The sequence below is a fragment of the Ursus arctos genome, unplaced genomic scaffold (genome assembly GCF_023065955.2).
Source record: "Ursus arctos isolate Adak ecotype North America unplaced genomic scaffold, UrsArc2.0 scaffold_18, whole genome shotgun sequence".
NCBI classification, from domain to species: domain Eukaryota; kingdom Metazoa; phylum Chordata; class Mammalia; order Carnivora; family Ursidae; genus Ursus; species Ursus arctos.
In genome coordinates this window covers 39258002-39268283 of record NW_026622852.1, presented here as the reverse complement: position 1 = coordinate 39268283, position 10282 = coordinate 39258002, and the positions used below count along the sequence as shown (strand labels likewise).

The 10282-nt window shown below is 41.5% G+C and overlaps 1 long non-coding RNA gene across 4 annotated transcripts in view; it reads right to left on the bottom strand.

Annotated features, from left to right (window-relative positions):
- Positions 1–10282, bottom strand: part of LOC113260325 (uncharacterized) — a 48611-nt gene that overhangs the window by 10660 nt on the left and 27669 nt on the right. For 2 of the 4 annotated variants that reach the window (XR_008959950.1, XR_003317912.4), the window contains exons 1-2: positions 1094–1922; positions 466–609 (exon numbers count right to left, since the gene is read on the bottom strand). This is a non-coding gene — a long non-coding RNA (uncharacterized LOC113260325). Of the gene's footprint in view, positions 1–465; positions 610–1093; positions 1923–10282 lie in introns of those variants that run through there. The other 2 variants (XR_007190913.2, XR_008959949.1) reach the window with 1 other exon arrangement.

The following is a 10282-nucleotide window of genomic DNA, read 5'->3' as shown; positions in this document are numbered from 1 at the left end:
ATGGGGGGTTTTAGTAGAGTGGAGATTCAGATGTTGCCTGTGGTTTGCATTTCTAACGAGCTCCTCAGACCACACTTTCTGTCACAAAGCAGTAGAGACCTTGTTCTCAAGCTTTGCTGCATATGAGAATCAGTACGGGCCGGTACCGTAAGCGGATCCCAGGCTCACCCTAGCGCCATTCAGTCAGAATTTCTGGGAACGAGTCCCAGGACTGAGTAGTTTCTAAAGCTTCCCAGGTGATTGCATTGTGGGCAGGGGCTGGGAATCGGTGCAGGAGAGGGCTAGCAAAGACATCTGAACTCCCAAAGACGGCAGGAGGTTTCAACCACATTGACCCCCAAAGGGCAGAAGAGGTTTAACCCTTAATTGATGCTGTCACCATCTAGCCTCCCTGAATTTTCCCATCTTAATTTGTTTCACTTGGTTTATGGGAACGTTATTCTCTCTTAAGATCCCCACGCTCACCTCCGTGCACCTCCCTTGTTCCACCTTCATGGCGACCACATGCTTCTGCCATTTGCTGGTCCCCAGCACGAGCAGGGCGAGCTTCGCACCCCATTATTCTGTCGTATCACGTTGCTTTGCTCTGACATGGGCTGTGCTGACTTTCTAAATAAGACATGAAAAGCCCCCAATTTAAAAACATGTGAGGTCATAGGAAATCTTTTTAAAACAAATACTTTGGTGCTCATGGAAACAAGAAGCTTAGTGACATCGTCTAAGAAAGTTGTCTGGAGAGACTTCCCACAGCTCTCAAATGGCTCTTGGTTATCAGTGGCTGGGAGCATCCCAACTGGCTGGAAGGGGATCGGTTTGATGCCATGGAAAAGCTGCTAAACGGGGAATTTTAGAATTTCGCTCCCTGTTCAACTCCATAGGGACAGATATTTCACTTTTTTCTCGGTGATCTAATAGAGATTTTTTGATTTTCAAACAAGCCTAAAAATAAATGCATGTGTCAACGCTATTTCGTGTGACCTTCATTTTTTCCCCGGTGTGTGCTAAGATGGGTCTCATCTGAGTTCTTTATGTGAACCCTATTGCTTTTCTCCTGAGATTATTCCAGCAGGTGACATAACCCGGGAAGCCTTACCTAGTGACTTTTGTGTCTCCTGTAGGGGTGGCACACGAGCTTCCTGCTTTCTTTGTCTGACTCTTCTAGGTTTTTGTCTTGGGGTAAAGGTCTCAGCGCTATATTCCTATTTAAGTTGTATAGTTGTTTTCCACAGAGGGGAGGGGATAAGTCTGTCACAACCAGAAGAAGTCTTCCAATCATCTTTTAAAGAAATTAAAAAAGCAGAAGAGGTCTTTTCATATTTACTGCCGCATTTGCCATTTTACTTCTGTATTGACCGTGTTGAGTTTTACTGCCCTTTATATTTTGTTGCTTTTATATTTACTGCCAAATGTATCGTATTAATTGCATAAGGGATCATTAGGTTCTCAGTCGGAAGCACCAACTAGTGTACACCTGAATTTCTGATTCTTGGAAAATATGAGATAATGCGTTTGCTATTTACACTGCTAAATTTTGGGCTAATTTGTTACACAGCAACACATAACTAATACAATACTTTAACGTAGTTATAATCACTGTTTTAAAGTCCTTTTCTGGAGGCACCTGGGTGGCTCAGTCGGTTAAGCATCTGATTCTTGATCTCAGCTTAGGTCTTGATCTCAGGGTTGTTAAGTTTAAGCCCCACGTTGGGCTCCAGAGTGGGTATGGAGCCTACTTAAAATAGTAATAAGAAGGAAGTCCCTTTCTGCTTATCCCATCATCTCTTTCATCCATGGATTTGTTTTTATTGTCTGATTTTTCTCCCTGTTTTCTAGTACAAGTTCTAAACGGAAGAGGGGGGTAACCGCAAGAATTTTCCTACTTCTTAACACATATAATCATAATTTTTAACAATTGTGGTAAAACATACATAACATGCAATTTGCCATTTTAACTATTTTAAAGTGTATAATTCAGTAGTAGTAAGTATATTCACAGTATTGTGCAACCATCACCTCTATCTAGTGTCAGAACAATTTTTTTCACCCCAAAAGGGAATATCTACCCATTAAGCCATCATTCCTGCTTTCCTCCTTTCCCCACCCCCTGGCCACCACTAATCTGCTTTCTGTCTCTATGGATTTGCTTATTCTGAATATTCCATATAAATGGAACCATACAGTATGTGATCTTTTGTGTCTGGCTTAAAACAACATTTTCAAGTTTTCGTGTCATAGCATGCATGTATCAGTACGTCATTCCTTCCTGTGGCTGAATAATGTTCCGTTGAATGGACATACCACCTTCGTTTGTCCATGTTCTGTTGATTGGTGCACATTTGGGTTGTTTTCACCTTTTGGCTCTTGTGAATAGTGTCGCTATGGGCATCATGTACAAGTTTTGTTTGATGTGTCTCAGAATGGGATTGCTAGGTCATAGAGTCATTCTGTGTTTAATTCATTGAAAAACCACTGAACTGTTTTTCCACAGTGGCTGTACCACTTCATATTTCCATTTGTGGGAATTTCTAATTATCCTTGCCCTTGTTATTTCCCATATTTTTGTATTAGGGCCATTCTAGTTGGGTGTGGATTAGTGTCTCACCGAAGTTTCAATTTGCATTTACCTAATTTCTAATGACATTGAGCGTGTATAATTTTTATTGGATTCTGGACATTGTGGTGATTGCCTTGTTGAGCGTCTAGCGTCTGTTGCCTTCCTTTATTTTTTTATTTAAATTTTATTATTTTTTTTATAATAATATTTTTTATTGTATTACGTTAGTCACCATACAGTACATCCCTGGTTTCTGATGTAAAGTTCGATGATTCATTAGCTGCGTATAACACCCAGTGCACCATGCAATACGTGCCCTCCTTACCACCCATCACCAGCCTCTCCCATTCCCCCACCTCCCTCCCCTCTGAAGCCCTCAGTTTGTTTCTCAGAGTCCATAGTCTCTCATGGTTGCCTTCCTTTAATCTGTGTTGGATTTTATTCTGGAAGGTAATTAATTTACTTCTAGATAGTTTTTGTCCTTTCAAGGCATTTTTAAAGCTCTGTTAGAGCGGGTCTAAGGTAGTCTTTGCTCCAGGGCTAAGCCCTATTCTTAAGGTGTAGCCTTCTGCAGATTCTAATGAATGTCTTGAGTGTTCAGTGAGGTTTCTCCATTTTGGCTGATCAGATTGAAGTGTTTTCTAACTCTGTGAAGGTTCTAGTAGTTGTTCAGCTTACAGCTTCACATAAATGTTCTTTCCCTACTAGTTACTCTTGTGTTGTCTCAGGCTTTTAATGTACAGCTTATTATTTGGTCAGACACTCAAGGCAATCCCCATGCAGATTTATGGAGCAGTTTATCTATGCACCTGTCCGTGCATTCTTTCTGGTGCTCCATAAAAATTCTAGCCAGTTTAAAAAAAAAAAAAATTCTAGCCAGTTTTGCCTCCCTGAACTCTGGTCTCTGTGTCCTCAGCTTATTAAGACCACTGTGCTGGGCTTGGATTCTTCCTCCTTTTGTCAATGTCTGGTAAATGCCTCCCTACGGAAAGCTGGGATAATCATAGGATTCAACTCATTTGTTTTCTTCTATTAGGTGTCACAATCCTGTGCCAATTGTGTGTTGTCTAGAAATGGTTGTTTTATATATTTTGTCCAGTTTTGTAGTTGTTTACTGCAGGAAGACTAGTCTGGGGTATCGTTACTCTGTCATGGACGAAAGTAGAAATGTAATGTTTTGTTTTAGGTACTATCTCAAAGAGCTAGGAAGCTTCTTTCTCAAAGCCCAGTTTACCTGCAAACCTCCAATGCCTCTCATTAGTCATAGTGGAGTCATAAATTTGCTTGCTTCTGAATCAGTCTCTTTGGTTATCAGATTATGATAATTGTAAATCAATCACTATGGCAAGGTGGCCTTAGTCCTTGATTTCCTTAATCCAACCAAGACTCACCCTTTAAGGATTCAAACTGAAGGTGGAGTCAGGTGACCTCCTGTATTTGAAATCCATGGGGCAGGGGTATACTTATGAATGAGAACTATGGATAATGTTAGGGTGACAGAGGTGGGGATTAGATTCTGGGGTAGGCAATTAGCAAATATTCACTACATCCATTTTATAAATGGTAAGTGGAAAGACAGAGAAGTTAGGTGACCTGATCTGACATACCAGGTATAGTCAGGGACTGAATTAGGACTTAAGCCCTAACCTATTTGACTCCAAAGGCAATGAGCATGACAGAACAATGTAATTAAATAGATTTTATAAATTATACAACACTGATGTACTTTCTCTTATTTTAATTCTTCCATCAATCTATTGGGTTAAGCAAGGCAGATACAGGCCCCATTTTACAGATGAGGAAGCTGTATCTCAAAGAAATAAAGTGACTGATTAAAAAATGCATGGCTTGTGCAGAACTGGGATTGCCACCCATGCCCTCGTATTCTTTCCATGGAATATGATCATTCCAATATTCATTTAGTTACTTAGTCCAGTTCTTTGTTTTTTCCATTTCCCTCACCTGTTAAAGAGAATAGATTCCAGAACTTCATTGTGAACCATTTGGTTTTCGTTTCTTAATTTTACAGCCGAGTTCCTTTCACTGGGAGTCGCAAACCACATAACGAAAGATAAAATAATGTGTTTGTTTTATTCCTTTTCTTGGTGAAAGGCCTTGGCTCATAGGATAAGTTAGCTTTGTTTGGCAACTTGAGATAACCAGAAATTGATTACTTGAATCATTTAATCTCTTTATCATTTTAATCTTTTCATGCAGAATTAAAGATGGTCATAGGTCAGAGACTACAGGCGGGAAGATCACTGTGCATGCTTTTTCTAAAAGTAAAGAAAACAAGTGAAAGACAGTATCCTGGAAAGAACAAGGGCTTTGGAACCTGGGAGACCTCAACTAAATCCTGTCTCACTACTTAGTCGCTTAATTATTTTAAGCCTCAGTTTTCTCAGTTATAAAATGGGGAGAGTAATAAGTACTTGGAAGGGTCATTTTAAGAATTAAATGAAATAAGGAAAATTCCTAATGTAGCACCATCACATAGTGATGTCAATAGCAGCTATTACTATTATTATTATTACAAAATAGAGAATTTTAGAAAATTCTGGTGCCCCGAGAGCAGTGTGTTAACATTTTTAGCTTTGTCAGATCCTTTCTTCAAGGCTTATCAAATGCATCAGGAAGAGAATCAGGGTCCAAAGTCTTAGAAAAAATGGGTTGGACTGAATTGGTTACTTTCTCTTAGCCTAAAAACCGAAGTAGACTTAAACCCCTTCGTGTAGAGCAGTGAGCCCTGGAGCCGGAATGTCTGATTTACTCCCTGGCTTTGCGACCTTGAATATCTTTCTACGCTTCAGTTTCATCATCCATAAAATGAGGATGTGGATAATAAATGTGTCCACTTACAAAAATAGAATGAAATGCGATAGGGGGCCCCTGGCTGGCTCAGTTGGCAGAGCATGCATGCAACTCTTGATCTTGGGGCTGTGCGTTCAAGTCCTACGGGGTGTAGAGATTACTTACAGATAAAATCTTTCAAGATGAAATGAGATAACCTATATAAAACACTGTGACTGACACCTACTAAGAACTCAAAAAGTGCTGTTTTATGTTGCTCAAATTGGATAAGAACCTGAGGTAGAGAATGAAGACAATTTCTTGGTTCTCCATGATCTCTGCATCGAGTTCCCAATATGTAGGCTTTCCCAACCACGTGGCACATTTATTAGCTTCTCCTGAATGTCTATGCCATCTTTTTTCTTTTACTTTGTTATTTTTATGTATTTATTTTTTTAATCTCTCAAGAGCTGGACTAACCCCGGTAGCTAGACTGCAGAGAAGGCTACTGAAGGTGTAACAGGTAAATGTAATGCAGGGCAGACTATTCCTGGACAAAGGCTGTGAACCCTTAAAAAGAGGATGGGGAAAACGACTGAGTTAGAAAGTGCAGCCCGCAGAGGGGGGTGAGAGGTACGAAGTGGGGGCCAGAAGGAACATGGGGAAATGGCATTCAGTGCAATGGTGTGGAGCAAAGGTTTGAAGAAATTGTAAGAAGAACTCTAGGTTTCAGGGGAGGACTAAAAAGCATATTTCTAGGTCTGAGAATGGAGAAGTGGGTAAAGGGACTTGAGGCCAGATAACACATCCATCCAGTGGCAGCCCAATGTGGTGCCGAGTGGGAAACAGAAGAGTCTCAAAAGGGTCTAGCACCCGGACATCTCGGAAGGAAACACCATTCACTGATCAGCTCTTATGGGCCACTTAGTGTCACAGACTTGTCACGGCAGTTAATCCTCACAGCAGCTCTACGGGGCAGGAACTATTATCAGTTCCACTCTGGTTCTAGTCATCGTCCCAAGGTCACGTGACGAGTCGATGTTAGAACAAACCATCTTGTATCATTCAGTTTCACATAGTTACCTTGCCTTCTGTAAGAACTGTGGACTGATTCCACTGGAGATAGCAGAAAATTTAGATAAGCGAAAATTCGGTAGGTTAGGTAGTAAGCATCGGCTCAGTAAGAGAATACGTATAGCTATAGTGCGGAGAAATAGAGAAAGTAAATTCGGCATATTGACAGCAATTATTGATAAGCTAGGAATCATCTGCACTGTAAATGCCAACTTGGAAACATCTGAAGTTATTTTATGATTACCCCATGCATTAAACTAGTTTGTAATATAAAATTTATGCTGCTTCCCTTCTGCCTGCCCCCCACGTGAGAGTACTCCCTACCACAGCTGGATTCTTAGGAATCTGAGTTTAAGGCATTTTTTAGAACTCTTAAGGAAAGCATGTAGTTCAGTAAGCACTTCCCACAATTTTCTGCCAAACCCGAAGGAGTTCCTGCTGGTCACATACGGTGGCCTCTGGGAGCTCAATCTCTTCCCTCCACTTCAGCCAAGAACAGATGAAGGGTATTTACCAATTTGTAAAATCCATCCAGGTACCTGGCTTACCTTGGAATCCACTCTTACCTCAACAAATTCAGCCTGATGAGAGAGATCTGGGCCAAGACATTCAGGTTATCTGCCTCCACATGCTCGAGGAAGGTGGGGGGAATCTTTCACCCCTAAGACTTTCCTTTTAATTGGTTCCTTCTCTAAATAACTGTTGGTCTGACAAAGTGACCTCAGAATTGGCCCGAGGCCAGCAGAATATTCTCCCAAGAGCAGGATTCAGTCCTCCAAGTCATCACCCTCTGAAAAGAGGTCACATAGATCCTTCTGAGGATCTCTGGAGACCCTTGGGGTAGGCATTTTTCATCTGATCTCACAAAATTCTTTTTCTTTTTTAATTAAAGATTTTATTTGTTTACTTGAGCGAGAGAGAGACCATGAGTGGGGTGGGGAGGGGCGGAGGGAGAGGGAAAAGCAGACTCCCCACTGACCAGGGAGCCTGACTCAGGGCTCCATCCCAGGACCCTGGGATCATGACCTGAGCCGAAGGCAGACGTTTAACCCACTGAGCCACCCAGGTGCCCCTGATCTCACAAAATTCTTATCGATGACATCAACTTTGCCTCTTTACTTTCCTACAGGCCATGAGAGATGTACTATCCGCTCTTTTGAAGGCCACCCTGCCCCTACAACCAACTTTGTATTTTCCATTTCTGTAGCTCCTGCCCTTTGCCTGGGTCAGTTTCCAGAACCACCCTTTAATTAAATTAGCTGTCTCTTTAGCTTTTCTATGTCTCTTCATAAATGCTTAAACCAACAAGTCACTATAACTGTTCTCTTGGAGGAAAGATTTTCCTCTGAGGTGGGTTCCACAGCCTCACCATTTATTTAAGATGGACAACACTTTTCTCAGGAACTGCTTTCTACCAGCCGACCCCAAATAGGATTTTCCTGTGACTGAGAGCTCGGGTATTCCTGAAGTTCTTCTTGCTTCTTCCTTTGTCCCTGGACCAAGGCATTAATTATCTTAATGCCACCCCCCCCCCATCAGGGTATTGGTGCAAAGAGAAGTGTGGGGTAGAAAGAGTGCTGGAGTTCTCTTCTAGTAGGACGTTACTGGTCACACTCCCGAATAACTTTTTCCCTGATGTGTAACTCATCCGAAACTGGGAAATATCCAGAGAATCAGCTGCCCCGCCAACATCTTCTACCCGTAGGATTTTGATGTGACCCAATTTTCTACTTTGGAGCTGTATTTCCCCACAGTTTGCCCCTGAGAGAACAGAGGTGGGGATGAGAAAGTTGGGATTGAGGCCTTGCAGCCAAGGAGCTTTGTGGAAGCTTTGAGGGTCTGTCTAGGACGAGGTTCATTCTCCCGTGTGATGGAGCAGTTTTTCACCCCGGAAATAAGAGGCCTAACACTAAAAACAGTGTCTGGCTTTTATAAGTCAGTCTAAAACTTTAATGAGACTCTAGTACTGAGCCGATGGGCATAGTGCTGAGGTGCTTTCTTTTAGTCCATGACCAGTCCCTGTGGGCAGGGTTTGGACTGCGGTCCCTGGTGAGCAAGAAGAGGAAGTGAGTAAGAGAAAAAGCTGATGAGGAGAGAGAAAGAGTGACAGGTCCCAGATTTCCTTTGTTTTCCTTGGTTTTCTTTTCTTTTCCTTTCTTTGGCTCAGGATGGGACGGGAACAATGATAATCTTAGGAGTCTACCCCGTTACTACCTTAAGGCAACAGATACGGAATCCTTAAACAGTAAGCAAAAATAACGGAGAGTAGACAACTTTTGGGAAATTTTAGTTTGTGGAAAGTACAGAGGGAGTTGTCGGAGTTCTTGTCCATCCTACCTGATGTATTCCTTTACTGCCTGCTCCTGCACCTGCCAATTCTTTTAACCCACATTCTAACAAGGGGTGTGCTTCAAAGTAAAATTGTTCAAACACAAAACCAAAAATAGCACGGCAATGTAACTCAGGTCAAGTTTGAGAAAGTTATCTTTCTCACACATTCTGTGGGTCTGGAAAAAAATTGAAGTACAAAAATTGTGGAGAACTTGATGTTTTGGTGTGAGAATAATTGTAAACGGGGAGCAAAGGTCACGACCTCCAGGATTTTCTACCTGAGAGGGAAGGCGTCTGCGTCCTCATTGCCTCTCCTCAGGCCAAGTGCTTGGCCGAAATTATTTCTTGCTGAAAGGGTGCTGAGGGAAGGGGATCCCCTACTTTTGGAGCTTGATTTCTAACTAAAACATAGTCAGCTCAAAGTTCCGGCAGTTCTTTGTTTTATGGGGGTGGGGGTGGGGGAAATATTTCTTTGTTTTGGGAAGACCACCACAAATGCCTTATTTTGGGTTGGAACGGAGGGAGAACATGCGGTTGCCAGGAACAAAAAATCCTCTGCTATTCCTATAAAAGGTTGACTTCATTGTGGGCAGAGTTGGATCTTTGCAGATTTATTTCCTTTAGGAAAATACTGCTTTTCTAAATATGACTTGGACTGCACCATTATTGAAAATTATTTGTTATTCTTATGAAGTGCGTGTGTGTGTGTGTGTGTGTGTGTGTATGTTTTCACACTTATCCAGAGGCTATATATACATAGTATAATATATATTATGTATTTTAGATATTATTTTGTATTTGGGATATGTTATATATGTTGTCATATGTGGTATGTATTATACATATGAAATATACAGTATACTCTTTACACCTTGTATAAAATATACACCATACTCTTTACGTAGAGTACAATTCGTTTAATGCAAATCAATTGTCAACTAAGTCAGTGAGGGTTCAGGGAATTACTATGCTTATTTTAACTTTTTCTGAGAAGACCTCTAATGAAGGCTGGGATTTCAAGAGCTCTTAGCACACAGAAAAGGGTCGTAACTTGACAAATGGTATTGGGTGGTGGAGCATAAACCGATAGCCATCAAAGATGGGGACATGGGAACATTGGAGTAAGAGGGGTAGCAAGAAGTTTAGCCTGAAAGACATGAAGATATTATGAGAGAGTAGCCTGGTAGGAATTAAAAAGGGAGAATTAAGCAGATAGTGTTGGACTCTGTATGCAGTGAGCTATGTGAGTTGCATAAATGAATGGGCCCGAAGCTTGGAATCTATAATAGGATCTGCATTTTAAAGCTAGATGGGACTTCGGAAGGGAACAGAGCACTAAATATGCGCCAAGCATGATGCTCTCATAAGTGTAGTTTCAGGGGAGGCAGCAGCTCCGAAGCTAGTTAGACATAGATTCAAATCGGAGGTCCGCCTCTTCTTTGCTTTGTGACCCTGGGCAAATTAATTAACTTTTCTGAGCTCCAATTTCCTCATGTAAAACATGGGGAGAGAAAGTCTGCCTTTGGAAGGGTT